Source organism: Drosophila simulans, chromosome 3R, assembly GCF_016746395.2.
Source record: "Drosophila simulans strain w501 chromosome 3R, Prin_Dsim_3.1, whole genome shotgun sequence".
In the NCBI taxonomy this organism is placed as follows: Eukaryota; Metazoa; Arthropoda; class Insecta; order Diptera; family Drosophilidae; genus Drosophila; species Drosophila simulans.
The window spans coordinates 26091-42701 of record NC_052523.2 but is presented as its reverse complement, the minus strand read 5'-3'; the positions used below and the strand labels follow the sequence as shown (position 1 = coordinate 42701).

Sequence of the window (16611 nt, the reverse complement as noted above, 5' to 3'; positions counted from 1 at the left end):
CGGATGTAGGTCGCTCTGTTGTGTGTCGCAATGTGCCATGACTCCAGCAAAGACACTAGAATAATAAGGTGCGTAACGCCATACGTTTTTTGGCACACGATTTTTTCGCCGCGGCTCTAGAGGTGGCTCCAGGCTCTCTCGAATTTTTGTTCCAGAGCGAGAGCTCTTTTCTACGCATACAGTGATACCAGACAACTGTATGTGTGCACACGTATGCTCATGCATTGTAAATTTCACAAAATATGCCCTTCACCATAGAAGTTCTTTGACATTAAATCTATATTACTTTTGATCAATTGGCACCATGCGAAAAATTCTTGTTTTGCATTGCCTTAACGTTATTATTATTTAAATAAAGCTTAGAGATAGTAATAGCCGGAATCATAATATCACGAAAACAAATTTCAAAAATTACTTTATATTAGAATATATGTCATTAGAGCATTCAGCTTACGACGTGTGAAAAATTAATAAGGCAATGATTGTTGAGTGCTTGTGTCCGCACTTCGTGCCTCAAGATATGACTTTTGGAATAAACAGTTTTCATAATTTTATTTATTTATTTACTACTACGTATTATTTTTATGAAATATTTATTTCTCAATGTAATGTGTTATTTTTGGAAAATTTATCTTTTAATTACAGTAGTTATAATAATTTCCTTTGAATTTGCTTTAAATATTTAGTCTATTTATTAAGTCATATGACTTAATATGATTTATGTAAATGATCAATTTTTATTATTTAAAATGCGCATTATATTCAGTTGTTTTTCAGTTTCATTTTTTTTTTTTTGTTATATTCCAATTTTATATTTGGCAAAACTCCAAACATGTAAATTCGTTTCTTCGATCAGAATTGATTTCGGCCCGAAAGTCGTCTTCTAGCACAAGTACTCACACATATACACGTTTTCGTCTTTTGTTTTTACTCACACAAGGAAGCAAATTTTATTTTTAGATTTCTTACGCTCTCAGCGTAAGCGAGCGGACAGAGAGCAATTTTGGCCGTCGCTGCATAGTGCCAAACCAATGTATGGCCGTTACGCATCTTGTTATTCTAGTGTCTTTGACTCCAGCGTGGAGTTCTTGGGGGCTCGAGCTCACCGAAAATAACTGGCAGAACGTCGCCCCGGGTGATATGGAGCAGTTCTTCGTGTTGCGGATTTCTCCGTTGCACTCCGGCACCAAATTATCCTCTAACCTCAACATCGCATCATATTGTGCCACTGGAAGGACGGTGATCTTAGGCCATTGTGGTCTTGGGGGAATTTTATTATGATATGCAAAATGTTAAGCGATTGTAGGACTTTCACGGACGCAACGGACAAAATATTCCTTATGGGGGTGTTAGTGGGCTCCTCTAGGAAGGGCTGATCTAGGAAGCTTGGCATAACGTTGATTTTTGCGAGTGTAATTGTTAACAAAAGGTTCTGTTGTTCCATAAAAATGATTCTATTGCGAGTTAATAGTATTTCTTAAAGATGGCCTTTATCAATTTGTGCACTTTTAGAAACTTTTAAAAGTTGATTGACTGTGTCGGTGAGTTCGTTAATTCGAACTTGTGTTTTGGTATCAATTTAACTATTATGTGCATTAATTAGTCGTGCCTCAGTAAGCAGTTGACCACCACCAAGTGAAGATGTAGGAAATTTGATTATACTAAAAATATTACGCCAAGTGGCTATGAAAAATGAAAATACAAAAACTCCGAGGGAACCGCAACTGGGCTCTGCTCGGGTTACCTGATCTTGTCCTTGTGGACCACCCTCCCTTTAATTAGGACTGCGGTCACCGAGTCTGCCTCGATGGTTCTCTCCTCTCCTAGTCGCCTGTTTGACTTTACTAGGACTTTATCGCCGACCTGAAATACTCTGTTCCGCCGATCGTCCGTGGATCGTCCGGATCTACCCGCGTGACCTCGTCCGGTTTCTTGTTAATGACAGGGTGGATAGACTTGTTATATCTGGCTGTGGCCAGCACGATCAACATCGTTCGATCAACGTGCTGTGGAAGCGTTCCCCCTGTCCGTTGGAGACGCTATGGACGGGCGCTGCATTCGAGATGCTGACGCCTAATTGGTTTTCCAGCATAGCCACTATTGTTTGCGATTTCAATGATGGCTCATTGTCGCAGTAGACGGCTTTGGCTTTGGGGAAATTCATCTTACAACTCATGGGAGGAGGGGTGCTTTCAAATGGTTCTAGACTGAATCGACTGAGTCGGTGACTCTTTTTTTACAATAACAGAATATTGTAGCCGGAAATTGTCGAACCACTTCGTCCTGGATTTGTGCCAGCGTGAGAAGATCACAGTGGAAGGCATTCACACTATTAGGGATAATGGTGTTGATCGAGTGGCGCCTCTTATTCACAAACAGTATAAAAGTGAGTTTCCAAGGGCCTCTTCTAAAATTATTTGGTTCTGAATTCACGGGTTTGTCCGTGGACTTGATCGTTTGTGTAAGCGAAAGTTCGCTGTGAACCGTGGACGCGCACGATTCTTGTTCCTGGTCTCCAACAACGTTGAGTTGTTGTCTCGAGAAGGCATCTGCAACGACGTTCCGGGCTTGTGCTTTCCATCTCTTAGTCTTGGAGTTCGGATTTGATTCCAATACCGCAAACGTCAAAGGTTGGTGGTCGGTAAAGATGTTTATTTCTTTAACCGCATACCGTCCAACGTTCCGTTCCGTCCATAGGTTCCGGTGTGCTTCCTCGAGCCACACTGTCGCTTCTTGGAGCAAAGTGCACTTGTGCCCTGTGCTGCCAAGTAAGTGTGGGTTCTTCCTGGCCCTTCCCTGCGAGTTGGCTTGTGGAGGGGCTTGTTGGCGCTCCTGCACGTTGGGATACTGTCTGGGGTCCCTATCTTTCCGGCTTCTTGCAAATGAAGTTGCGAAGGTATATCTTTCGTGGTTGGATTCAACTTCCTGCGCCAGGACGAGCGCTAATGGCATGTCTTTCGGCTTTGCCGTAAATAGCACATTCCTGAGGTAGCGCCTGAGTCCCGAGACGAAAACGCGCAAGGCGTCATCCCGGAACTTCTCGCACAAACCCGTTGCTGACGACGCTTCGTATGACATAGTCACCTAGTTGGTGAGCAAGGTGAGTTTTTTCTTAACCTCTGTCTCCCTGTCTAAGGGTGCCTAGCTCTTGCTCGATAATGTGTATCGGCCGAAATCGAGTTGATCGGAGGCGCTGCTACCTGGGCAGGATTAACCTGTACCGCCGCGACTCGGTTGGAAAGCTCTTCAAAATTTTGGCGCAGTTCTGTTTCTCTGCGACGGCTTTCTGCAGCTTGTTCTTGCAGTGCCGTAATAACTGTTTGTTCCGCTCCAAAAGACAGTTTATTGGTTGTGGGTGTTAACATAAGAACCTCTCATTGCTGGCGTATTGTTTCTAATTCCTATACTGTCGGAATGAATTGCTCATGAGGAGCTGAGTATAGAAATACTCAAGCAGTCTTGCCCATAGGGTACACAGTACGGCGAGGGGTCGCGATTCTGAGTCGGCGTTCTAATAACATTGGTCGAGGGCTCGTTGAGCGAAGCCGTTGCTTCGTCCAGCAACGGTAAGGTGAGGGGGAACGGGCATCCGCTAAGCCAAAGAAATATATAAATGACAAAAAAACGTAACAGGAAAGACAAAGAGAGATATGAAAGACAAAAAAATTGCCGCAGCAATACATGCGCTGCTGTTTCGTGTAACAAAGGGGAGCGGGGCAACGATAAAAAAGGACGAGTCGGCTGTGCAGCTAATGCAGAGAATTCAAGTTCAAATAAAACGACAGTGTCCAGACATATGCGAATGTGGAATTAAATGCACACAATAAAATATAAACCCCAAAGTCAATTTGCGACAGTGTTCAAGTAATTCACGAGACTGGAATAAAATGCACATCACCAGGTCAATCAATATTTAAAATTAAATATTTCTTCAGCGCAGCGGCACAAAACACACAGATTTTTTAATTGTTATGAAAATGCAGTGTACATTTTTATTTTAGTTTTATTTAACCGCAAAGATATTTAAATATTTTAATTATGCAGCTTGGAGGTAAATTTGGGTTGAGTACCTCACTTACATAATTCAGTGTAGTGTGGGCCTCACATTTAGGCGCCAAATAATATAGTTCGGTTGCTGCAGAGGGGGTCCCTCGCCGCTGTCACTGGTATATTGCCGGTTGATCTCGCCGGTATGATCTCCAGGTCTTCCTCGTAAGGAAGCATTTTCACTTGAAAATTTATGATGAATATGTTGGGAAGATGACTGTCTTCCTTTTGGCTTTGTCATTGTCTCTAGAATCTGTATGCTAAATCTTATCCTTATATCTTTTACAGTTCCTGGGATCATACGGACATAGCTATATCGACCGGCTATTGATCCTGATCAAGAATATACATATTTTATATAGTCGGAAACGCTTCTTTCTACCTGTTACATAGTTTTCAACGATTCTAGTATACCCTTCTCTACGAGTAATGGATTTTTCTCAACTGTTTGTCTCCAACATTTAAAACGGGTTAAATGGAGTGAACATTGTGAGGATTAACAGCACAAATGCTGATGTCAACTGCGGAAGGAAGGCCTGCATATTGCCAGTTACGCAACATGTCAGTCCATAGTAACGGTAGTGGGAACGAACGAGAGTTTGGAGGAACGGAGCTTGGAGAAAGAGGATTTGGTGATCGGGGGTGAGACCAAGCAAATAAGACCGTTTGCGTTTGTATGGGCCGATTGCACAGAAATTTTGTGGAAACTGAACGGTCATCTGGCAGGACAGGCCATGACAGAGCGAAAGACACACAGTATCGACTAGCGCGGCGTTGGCCTTGAGAGCCCAGCACCCGGTTACCCTAGTCTGGGTACGGTGACGCTTGTCAAGCCTAACAGCGCATCTCCTTGGCACCCAACATGCGCGGCAGGGGAGCATCACCCAATCGGAGAAAATTCACTCAAAGTGTAGATCAACGAAACGAGAACTGCAAAGTGCTGTTATTGTTAACCGGTTGTTAACATTTAATATATTGGTGGGACGAACACACAAAATCTACTAAGCTATCCGCACGTATCTAGTAGTGAGCAGACCAACAAAATCAGTTCGTTACAAAATTAAAAGTAATTCCCCCAAGATTGCATACATAAAGAGGTATATTTCGGAGCTTACTTGGTCAAGGAATGGACTGCTGCAGCTTATTTTCATTCCGCTCATCTTCCCTCTATTGCCGAATTTCGAGTAGCTGTTTTGTCGGGTTGTTGTTAGCCATTCCCATGGTTGCTGAAAATTCTGGAAACGTTACCGCTGACGCACACAGGGTGACATTTTTAAAGTGCAAGATGACTGCAATATGCAATAAAGTGGCCCGTCTAGTGGATTCCTTATCAAGCTCAAAATTAGTTTCGTTTGACTTATCCGTTTTTTGTGTGAGGCTGATCGATAAGCTTCAACAAACATTTAGAAAGTTTCTAAACGAGCTCGAATGACTACCTTTTTTAGGGCCAGTAATAGGTTTATTATTAGTTTTGACCTCCGATATACATACCTCCGAATACCCTTCCTTGCCACATATCGGCGTCATTTAAATCTCGACCATTAGACTCGATCTAATCTTGATGTTTTAGCTTGATGTTTAACTTAATCGTCTTCGTCGTTTATAGAGCCAAATGTGAATGGCTCGAAGCGCATCGCCTTCATGCAGCAAATGTTTTGGTCACGGTGGAAGAATATTTAACCTTGCTGATTAAAGTCCGGGACTCGCAAATCGTAAATTAATTATTTTATACATGCCTTTTTCAAAAATCTGTTTTGACATAAATGCGTAATAAATATATAATGGCTGCAAATAGATCAGAACAACGTTTTCTTGTTAATGGCAAGACATTTTCATTTAAATGGGTTTTACCCATTACCCGTTATAGAACACCAGCATACACTAGTGGGCATAAGTATTTGGACAAGAAATATATTCAATATATTTGTTTGTAACTCATTGTTTACTTAAAGCAAAATTGTTAATAATTTTAGTAAATAGGTAGACTATCGTAGTTAAATTAGATATCATAAACATATGGATAACTTCATTGTTGATTTAACAAAAATTACTTTTTTACAAATTAGCAGTGGCTTAATTATTTTAAATGTTATAAATTGAAAAAAAAGTCAACTAAAAAATTATGACAAATTAATAAAATATATACCCTCCCTTAGCGTCTATCACCTTTTGAAGACGTTGTACCACTGACTGTACCAAGCTGTGGATATAATCTATTGAAATATCCTTCCATAAGGTTTGAATTTCTAAAATCGTTTCTTCGCGACTTCTAGATAAGTTTTCACGCCTTTTTCTTTTTAAATATGACCAGAGGTTTTCTATTATGTCGTGGTCTGGACTTTGAGGTGGCCAATCCAATGTGTTTACGCCAACATCTTTCAGAAACTTCGTAATCAGTTTGGCCTTATGACAGGGAGCATTATCCTACTGGAGTATGAAGGACTCTCCAATCAATTTATCACCAAAGGGGAATGCATGATTATTAAGGACATCTAAATATTTTCTTTGATTCATGGTTCGGTATTGCTTCGATATTGCTTCGGTGAAACTTAGCAGTGAAACTCAAAAGAATTTTCATCGCTCCACAAAACATTGTTCCAGAATGATGCAGGCTGACCAACATATTTTTTGGCAAAGTCGAGGCGCTTTAACTCATTTCGTGGAGTTATTAGTGGTATAACTTTGCTAAAATATGTTCAAAAATCGGCTTCCTTAAGAGGTCTGCGAACTTTTCTTTCACTGATATCGATTTCTGCTCCTTTTAGTTCTTTGGCAACCGATCGGGGAGTTTGTAGAACATTCTGCTTAAACATCAGTAAAATATACCCATCGTCCTTTTGAGTTGTTTTGTTTTGTTTTTGTTTTTGGTTGTGTGATTTTTTTTATATTTATTTATTTGGTAATACACCGTTGCCCGTGGAATTTTGTATAAATCAATGTTATTTTGTACCGAAATACCAGAGTTATACTTAATTATTATTCTTTAATTTTTTATAAATACGCTCAGTTCCTTTGGTTTTTCAATGTTTAACAAATTTATGAATGAAATAAATGTAGGTAGTAACAGGTTATCAAGAACAAATGTTCAAATGATCTAAAAAAGTCAAAAATTTGATATTCTTTGAACAACAGATCAATGCGAACTAATTAAATGTGATGTCTAAATACTTTTGCCACCGCATAAATTGTTGTCTGTCTACCTTTTTTATCAGCAGAAGGAAAATTAAAAACGTAAAAAGCAAAACATACCTCTCGCGTGTAACTGTAATGGCACTCTTTGTTTTATCATCAATAGTTAACTTATTTATTTGACTGTACTATGAAAAGCATAGCCCGGCAGTTGCAAGCTAATGGTGTCTAAATACTTATGCCCACTAGTGTACATGCTAATATTACATTCAGGTAATAATTTTGGATTGTAATAACATATAATATAATGACATATAACATATACATATAATGACTCGGTTAAATTTTGTAAATACAGATAACAACGATTTATTAAATACAAACCACAAGTTTGTCAGATGGTTCAGAAATTATAAACGTATTAAGTAACTTTGCAACAGGGACATTATTTTTCTATAACAGACAGCTTTCAGGCCAGGTAAACTAAAAATGTAACGTTGATTTTAAAATTGTGTATCCCACGCTAGGTTGAATTTTTAAGAATACCTGAGTTTTTGGTTTTTCCCACAAACATAGTGCTTATTATTAGGCAATGTATTTTAGAATATAGATTCATAGGTGCAGTTATTAACTAATTTCATCATATTTACATTGATATCAAAATCTTCATTTGTTAACCTTTAATCACAATTTAATAATATGTTATCCATAAATTATTACCCTTAGCACAAAAATTCTCAAAAGAATTAATTGTATTTCTTGTTCTCTTTATCTACTTGTAGGTGGCAACAGGAAGTTTCTGAAACAGTATTTGATACAGTCAACACTGAGACAGATAAACTAGAACAAAAAAGAAAATTAAAGCAAAAGCAGCACTTCGATGCAGATGAAAAGGAATCCGATTGTATATTACATGGGTACATAAAAAAGCTTGGGGGCTCTTTTGCATCTTTATGGCAAACAAAATATGCCAAGTTATATCCAAATAGGTATGTATGAAGAAAAATATTGTAATCAAAAACGTTATCACATTGATAAAATTCAATCTTAACCAGAACCAATCATATAGCTGTTATACTTAAGTTATGCGTCAAAATCTCTGCAAATAATATATATAAAACAAACTTTAGAATTCAGCTTGCAAATTCTTGTTACCCCTTTACCAAATTTGTAAAAATGTTTTAAGAAAACGTTTTCGAACCTGTAGAGTATTTTTAATCGGAAGCACTCAGGCGATCTAGCTATTGATGACTGTCCATTTAACAGTAAGAATTTCGAAATCTAATAGCGCCACAAAATAATTTAGGTGAAGATTACGCGGTTCAAGCAAGTCCAACTATATAAGTGTTTTTTGTCTTTTTCAGTCTATCTCCATTGACAGAATACAAATCAGCAACGCGGCCCAAAATAAAGAAAACTCCTTAGTCACAATTTCCCTCTCATTTTGTTACCATTGCGCTTACTATAATCACTATTGCACTATTTATAAACATTTTTTGCAAATCGATAAAAAATTTAACACGTTTTTTATAAGTGTGTGCGTGCCAGTTTTGGGCGGTTTGTGAACGTTAGAGTAGGTCTGGCAACATGAGTCAACAAACTTGTGCTGTGTCTTGTCCCTGGAATCTGTATGCTGAATCTCAACCCTCTAGCTTTTATAGTTCCAGACATCTCGACGCTTATACGGACATGGCTAGATTGACTCGGCTATTGATCCTGATCAGGAGTATATGTACTTTATATAGTCGGAAGCGCTTGCTTCTGCGGTTTTAAGTTTAGCTATGTGTGAGTTTCACTTGTATTTATGGTTTGTTGTAAGGCTTAGGATTTGCAAGAGGATAGACGCGATATAGAAAAGAGTATAGAATCGATGGAAAAATATAATAAATATTAGAAAGATCTAATCATGAGTTAAAAAATTAGAATTAATTGTTTAATTAATTAATTACCAATTCGGGACTATCAACATCACTACGAATAAGAAGTCGGGGAACTCGACTATAGGATTCTTTCATATTTTAATGCTGTATTCACTAAATATTATTTATAATTATACCAGCTTCCGTAATTTGGCTATTTACGAGCACAATTCTGATTTTTTATGTATATCCAATCTTGCGTAACCCTAGAAGTTCCTATCAATGTTCACTGCTTTTTACTTTGACTGAATAATGCGGACAGCTTTGCAAGATTTGCAGTATTAATTGTTTATGCACAAATCACTTTGGCAATGAAAACCCGAGGTTTATATAGCAATTTTAAAGGGTAGCAGACGCAGCTCATTCGCTGCTCGCCCTGTCGATCCTGCTGCTGTATGATCCTTTAGCACGTTGATTGTTTTCCATCGAAGAATTCTCTAGCTGATCATATACTCGACGAAGGCCATCTTGGTCAACAGAGGGTGAAAGCGAGGCACCTGAGCTAGATTGCTGTGCGAATCCTTTAGTGAGATTTTCCAAGAAAGGCTCTTCAAAGCACAACATCTTTACTAAGATCCAGGCAATGCAGAGGGTTCTTAGTCAGAATCAAGCGTTTCCCCTGGCTGTGAGGTAAAGGCGAGGCCAAGATTCCCACACAAGTTGAATAGCTAAGATATGTTGCAAAAAGAGCGGACCTACGCAAGTCAGATGTTTTGTTATTTCCCACCTGATTGCCTGGCGCGTAGATAACTTAATTTTCTACAGAGCCTGCGTCGGTTTTTAAAAATGTGTTGATATGTTTTCAAACATTTTTTCACATTTTTCTTAGGCTTGTAATATTCTTTTGATTTGCAAAAAAAACTTTTGCCTTTTTTAACCCGCTTTTAACTGCCTTTAATATTGCAGACACAATGTGTTGTTCAACAAAGCACTCAGCAGCAACAGCGAATTAATTAAAGTTAAAGTTGTAAACAGCTTTGTATGATTTGCACTATATATTGTTTATGCACAAATCACGTCGGGTTCGGGGTCTGCATCGCTGCGTATATGCAAAAGGCACGAAAGCGAGTGATATGAGCAAGATAATTGCAGAGCGAACAGAACGCTAAGCCAAATGTGCAAGCGCGAGAGTCCAAGGTTAAGAGGAGCTTAGCTAACGAAGAAGAAGCTGTAAAGTTTTACTGCGTCTCCAAAATTGGCATGTTTACAAATAACAATTTCTGGTGGCTGCGAGACCCGGCCCACTTGTTAGGCGGCGCTCGACATTGTAAGCTGAACAATTGAATTTGCTTCTGAGAAAATAAAAAATCGCAGTCAAAGCATAGGGAAAAATCAATTTACGCGCGAGTCCACGGACACCTCTCGCCAAACCGTCCGAGAGGCGTTGCCGTGTATCGCACAAATCGATTCGCGAGAAGATAGTCGCGATATAGAAAAGTGTATAGAAATGACAAAATAAATATAATAAATATAAATATTAGTATGATCTAATTATGAGTTTAAAAAAGTTGGAATTGTTTTTTAAAGAGCGGCAGAGAGTCGAGATTACAGATAATAGTATAAAGTCTATTTTAGTTAGAACATGATCCGCTATGGGGGTCAGGCAACTCGTTGTCAGGTCGACAATGATTTAAGATTAGGGAATCTGCTTGGAACAGAGAATATAAACCGACTAGCCAATTCGGACAATCAACATCACGACAAATAAGAACTCGGGGAACTCGACTGTAGCATTTTGTCTTGTTTAATTTTATGATTGAGACCTTTGAGCCAGACGCAGTCAAAGGCTTAATAACCATCGAATTCGCGCAGCAATATTCACTATTCTCGAAGGCTGTACGAATTTCTGATGTTACTCTGTTAGATCGCTTTCCATGTTCCATGATTTTCGTTGAAGGCAAAATAATCGACTGGGATAGAAGATTTTTCGAACAGTTTGGAAAGGCATGATAATAAACTTATTGGTCTGTAACATGAAGGAATTCTGCGATCTTTCCCGGGTTTTGATATTATTATGAATAATGACTATCATTGCAAATAATAATGAGCGACTACTTATATGTAGAGCGAACAGCGGAACGCTAAGTCAAAGTGTAGGTGCGAGAGTACTAGAGGGCACTTGAGAGAGGGAAGCTTAGCTAACGCACATATTTCTGCACGGTTGAGGTGCGGCACAGTTTAACTGTCTACAAATTTGTTATCTTTAGGGATTGCTGGCGTCTACGTGACTTAAGACAAATAATAAAATGAGAAACATATCGCATCGATGAAGAACCTCGCTCGCTAAAACCAATAAAAACAAATCGTTCGAAATCGCTAGACAAGCATTATTGCTTTGCTGCGATCGACAGCTGATCAGCTGTTGAGTCCTCTTCACAACAGTTTTTTAGATTTGGGCCTTTAGACAGGTTATCCCTTGTTCGGCCGATAAAACCAGCGTACTAACTGTGCACCATTGTATCACATACCTAAGTCATATTTCTCTGGTCAAGCCTGGCGGCATTTGTTTTGAAAGCAGACGATATTAATAGAGAGAGATTTTAACATTATCGCTTGAATCCAAGAACAAAATGGCAATTATATATTTGATTAAAGTTCATTTTAAGTTTTATGAAAATGCATTTACTTTCTTTTAAAAAATCCGCAATTACTTCTTGGGCAACCCAATATTATCACGATTATTGCTGTTTAGGGCACACATCTTTTTTGGGGTGGATGAGACATCAGTCTGGACGGTGTAAATCCTTATAACAACATGGTGGTTCTGTGTTCTGCTTGACAAAGTCCATAACGAACTGACTTTATTAACACAGAGAAGCTTACTAAATATGAACACAAGGATAACAGAGTCAATTAAACATTTCAAAAACAACGAGGTTAATAGTAGGTGTAATAAGTTTTACCAACAGGTCGACAGCATAATACATTTCTGGTTAATTGTGGCCCACTCGGATAATTGTTCGCTATCGATTAGCCCGATCTTCATTGTAAGGCGCAAGATTATCGTCATGAATGAGGACAGTTGCGCCCACTCTAGTGTTGGTTTCTTCCACTTTGTTCGTCTTGGTAGCGCGCTTTTGTAGTCGGTACGTCCTGGTAGCTCGCTTTAGGAGTCGGCTGACCCTTTTCATCCAAAACATTTGGAGGATCGCCATGAAACTATTCTCTTCGATTGTGCGAGAAATGCTTTGGTCGACAGATAATGAACCCCGTATATTAATTGAAAGCATTGCCATGAAAATAAAGACGACGAAATAAGACTTTAAGACCCTCTCCTCTAATTTGTATGTTTGTGTTGATTGCTCCACAAGAGTTTCCGCCGCCCCTTTTTTTGTGTGGTTGTTGTGGAAGCTGCCGTATAACAGGTAATGATCCCTTTAACCGTTTTCCAGTTTGTGCTTATGTGAACATACGACATACAGGGGTGTATGATACGACAAGGTAAATCTATAGCGTTTACAATCCAGCATTCCAAGCGGATTTTGTTAATTTTCAAATAACAACTGTCAATAAATGTCCGCATAAATGTCCTTGATTTGAGGTGAAGTTGTCAAAGTTGCAGATGACTGCATCAAAATGTATGGTTTAAAGACCACGGAAATGCTTTGAATCCTGATGTAGTTGCTCCTCGTGATACAATATTAGCCGGATTGGCCAAGATCAACGTCCACTGGACATTCTAAGTTAGTTCCATATTTCAAAAATTCGGTTCCGACGAATGCTATTGAGTATTGCTATTGGTATTGAGTTTGACCTGACAATAGCCATATATAGTGCATTATATTTCCACAATTATGCATGCTCAACTTAATCAAGTCCTAATTTTAATGTAATAATTTTACATGCAACGTTGATGTATCATTTATATGATAAATAAAATAATTAAATATTTTGCATACCTTAATGTTGTTTGTTATTGTTGGTAATTGATACGTAAACCGCGACATAAATATTTTTCTGAGGCATTTGGTAAAGCGTTAATACGTCAGATCTTTAAAATTTGTAACTGTGAGCACAGACAATTTGAAAACTGTTTAGTGCATCATTTGACAAAGGACACCTTGTTTTATAAATTCTTTTTAAGTAAATTCTTTTTCATTTAGGCTGGAGCTACATTCGGAAAGTGGAAATAATAAACCAGAACTAATTTTTATGGACCAAGTAGAAGATATATCATCGGATTTCATTCTGCACAAAAACGAGAATTGCATTCAAATTCGCATTAATGATGGAACCCGTGATGGCAGAATCATTTTGACAAACTCAGTAAGCTAAATAACTACTTTTCTTTCTTACCGTTTAAGCAGATACAATATTTTTTTTAGGATGAAATAGGATTAAAAGAATGGTCATCTTCCCTAAGATCGGCACACAAAATTTCTCAAGACCTCTTGGGATCAATGGCTAAAAAAGCTGGAAAAATATATGGCAGTGAAAGAGACGTCAACAAATCCATGTATATTTTTGGTGCGAACTGCTCAACGAAAACTTCTAACGGGTCTAATTAATATTTAATTGTATTCAGTTTATAAGCCTAAAGATTTATAATATGTAAAATGTAGAGGTACATCTTATAAAAATAAATGTGAAACTCCTTGAAGATAAAACTTTATGCTTATATTGTTTTTCTTAAAAGCGTCTTGCAGACGACGCACTCAGCAAGACTCGATAGCGCGATCGCCAAAGTTGTCACCCTTTCTGTTAGCTTCGAAAGGTGCTCCCCAAACGACAGCCTGGAATTTGCTCGGTTTCCTACTACCGCCATCTGTTATAACTTTTCTTTTTGTGTAGCTACAATAGGTCGGCTTTTAAAAGGCAGAAATTCCAAAATACAAAATAAATCCATAAAAATACGGCACCTATGGCTTATTTTTCTTTGCTCGACTGGAAAATATATTCAACCTGTTTTATATCAAACACAAGAAGTGTTGAAGTCTACGTCAAGAAATTGGAAGCATTCCTTGGGTTTGCAACAAAAATCATCACTGTTTATAATTTTCCAGCAATGGTATTGGGGCAGCTTTAGTTTAGCAATCAGCACGTACGTTGCGTATTGATTACTGAATCTGTTGCTCAGAAGATTTCAGATTTCACTTTGCATTGGATCTTAAGGTTTACAAGTTTCTCGTTCTGCTTACATTTGAATTGAGAAGCGACAGCGTTCACTTATTCAATCAGTTCTTTGTTTAGGAGTCGATCGGATTACTCGATATCCTAGAAAAATGATCCTTTTTCGGGTTTGCATTTCTACTAGCTGAGTAACGGGTATCTGCTAGTCGGGGAACTGGACTTTAGCATTCTCTCTTGTTGTTTTATTTCTTTTTTTCAGGGCTGACACGATCGTCTTGGTTGTCTCATAGACTTCAGCAATTATTAGAATTTCTTCAAGAGATGGATTGAACTTTTGATGGACTATTGCACGGACTATCAGTGCTCACTAACACAATCACTTTGAAGCAGAAGCTTCCACACAAACTAGGCACGTCTAAACTCAAAGAGTGTTCGATCGCGACTTTCAACACCTCAAATGACACAGAACAGAACACAGAAATGACACAGAACACAGAATGAGAAGGATAATGAACATCGCCGGTATATTGAGAAACTCTCGCCGACAAACACAAGGCAGTCATTGTGGAAGGCAAATCTTTGCCTAAGTATGCCTATGAAAGCAGAGATGCCCATTCGGGATAAATGGAAATGGGGAAATGGTATTTGCTACTCATCTACAAAAGGTGTTTCAGCCGAATCCACCAACAAATGGCTTTACGCTCCCGCACGTCTCCGATTGACAACCTACTGATCCACTGAATTTTCCACCGAACGAAATTGAAAAAGTTATCAGAGAACAACTGAATCCAAAAAAAGCACCTGGCCATAACTTAATATCTTCAAAAATGATTATGGAGCTACCAAACCATCGCATCAATTTGGATTCCATCAAAATCATGGGACAATTGAACAAGTGAACAGAATAACAACAGAGATCAGAAATTCTTTTGAGCACAAGGAATATTGCACAGCCGAGTTCCTCGACGTCACCCAAGCATTCGACCGAGTGTGGTTGTAGGGCCTTATGTATAAAAAAAAACACTCCTACCACCAAATACACACAAGCTGCTTGAATCTTATCTTTTTAAAAGAAAATTTCCTGTAAGGTGCAATGCGAATACCTCCGAGGACCATGTCATCGAAGCGGGAGTCCATCAGGGTAGCGTTATTGGTCCGACACTGTATCATCTCCTATACACAGCTGACATCTGATTGAACAACACTATCATCTTTTGCTGATGACACCGCGATTATCAGCCGATCGAAATGCACCTGGCTGGTCACCTACTTGTTGTGGAGAATTGGCTGGCTAACTGGAGTATTGCAATCAACGAGCAAAAATGCAAACATGTCACATTTACGCTTAATAGTTGTCCCCCATTAACTCTAAATAACGTCCAAATTCCACGAAGTGATTAAGCCATTTACCTCGGAGTTCATCAAGAGAGAAGATTAACTTGGCGTACTTGGCAAATTGAAGCCAAGAAATCGCATTTGAAGCGGAAAGCCAGTAGGTTTTACTGGCTTATCAACTCACGCTCTTCACTAAGTTTGGACTACAAGGTGGTGTTATACAAAACAGTTCTAAAACCAATATAGACATATTGATGTCAACTAGGGGGAAAGGCAGAAAAAGAATTTCTTTCTTCTGTTGAATAACGGGTTGCGGCTTCATTGAGGGTTCTGCTCGAGTTACAATCCTGTGGCCGAGGGAGGAAAGCTTTCAAAGAACAACTGAGCAATTTGGGGTATGAAATGAGAATGAATCTCTTTATTACAAAAGTTGTATGCCTCTCCCAAATGCGTCTTCGTCCGAGTTCGTATTGTTCGTAGTTCGTATCTTCGTTGAATTTTTGCTCGGCTATGGATGGATTATGGATGATCCCGGTGCCTCATCAGCGATTGATGTACGCATATTCGGTCATCACACACACCAAGTTATTGGTATAATTGTTACAGTTTTATTTGGGTTCAGTTTTATACCCTTCTGGGAGACCACGTGTCCTTCTATCCGAAGAAATTCGACTTGATTTGTAGGTTGAAAACAGTGCTGGTTTCGTCTAAATGCGGGCGGAGAATATCATGATATCGTCCAGGTAGACTAGGCAGGCATCTCCAATTAATTTGCCCAGGATATTGTCCTTGACACGCTGAAATGTAGCAGGGACGCTTCTGAGACCGAAGGGCATTTTAGTGAATTAATAGTGGCCGTTTTCAACCGAGAATGCTGGCAGTGTCTCCGGGAGTCATTTGGATTTGGTGGAACGCACTTGGCAAGTCCAAGGTAGTAAAATACCTGTCCGCATGAACGTCGAGATCTCAGGAACTATAAAGTTTGTTGACCCATTTTGGGTCGCCTAAAACTGAGACTCCCACATTTTTGAAAAATTGTTGGATATTTTTTTCATAATTTTATTAGTCGGTTAAATTTCTATCGATTTTCAAAGTCGGTCACAATTTAAAC

The 16611-nt window shown here is 38.8% G+C and overlaps 1 pseudogene; it reads left to right on the top strand.

The window, feature by feature from the left end:
• Positions 1-13707, top strand: part of LOC120285039 — a 74706-nt pseudogene extending 60999 nt beyond the window's left edge.
• The last annotated feature ends 2904 nt before the right edge of the window (positions 13708-16611 follow it).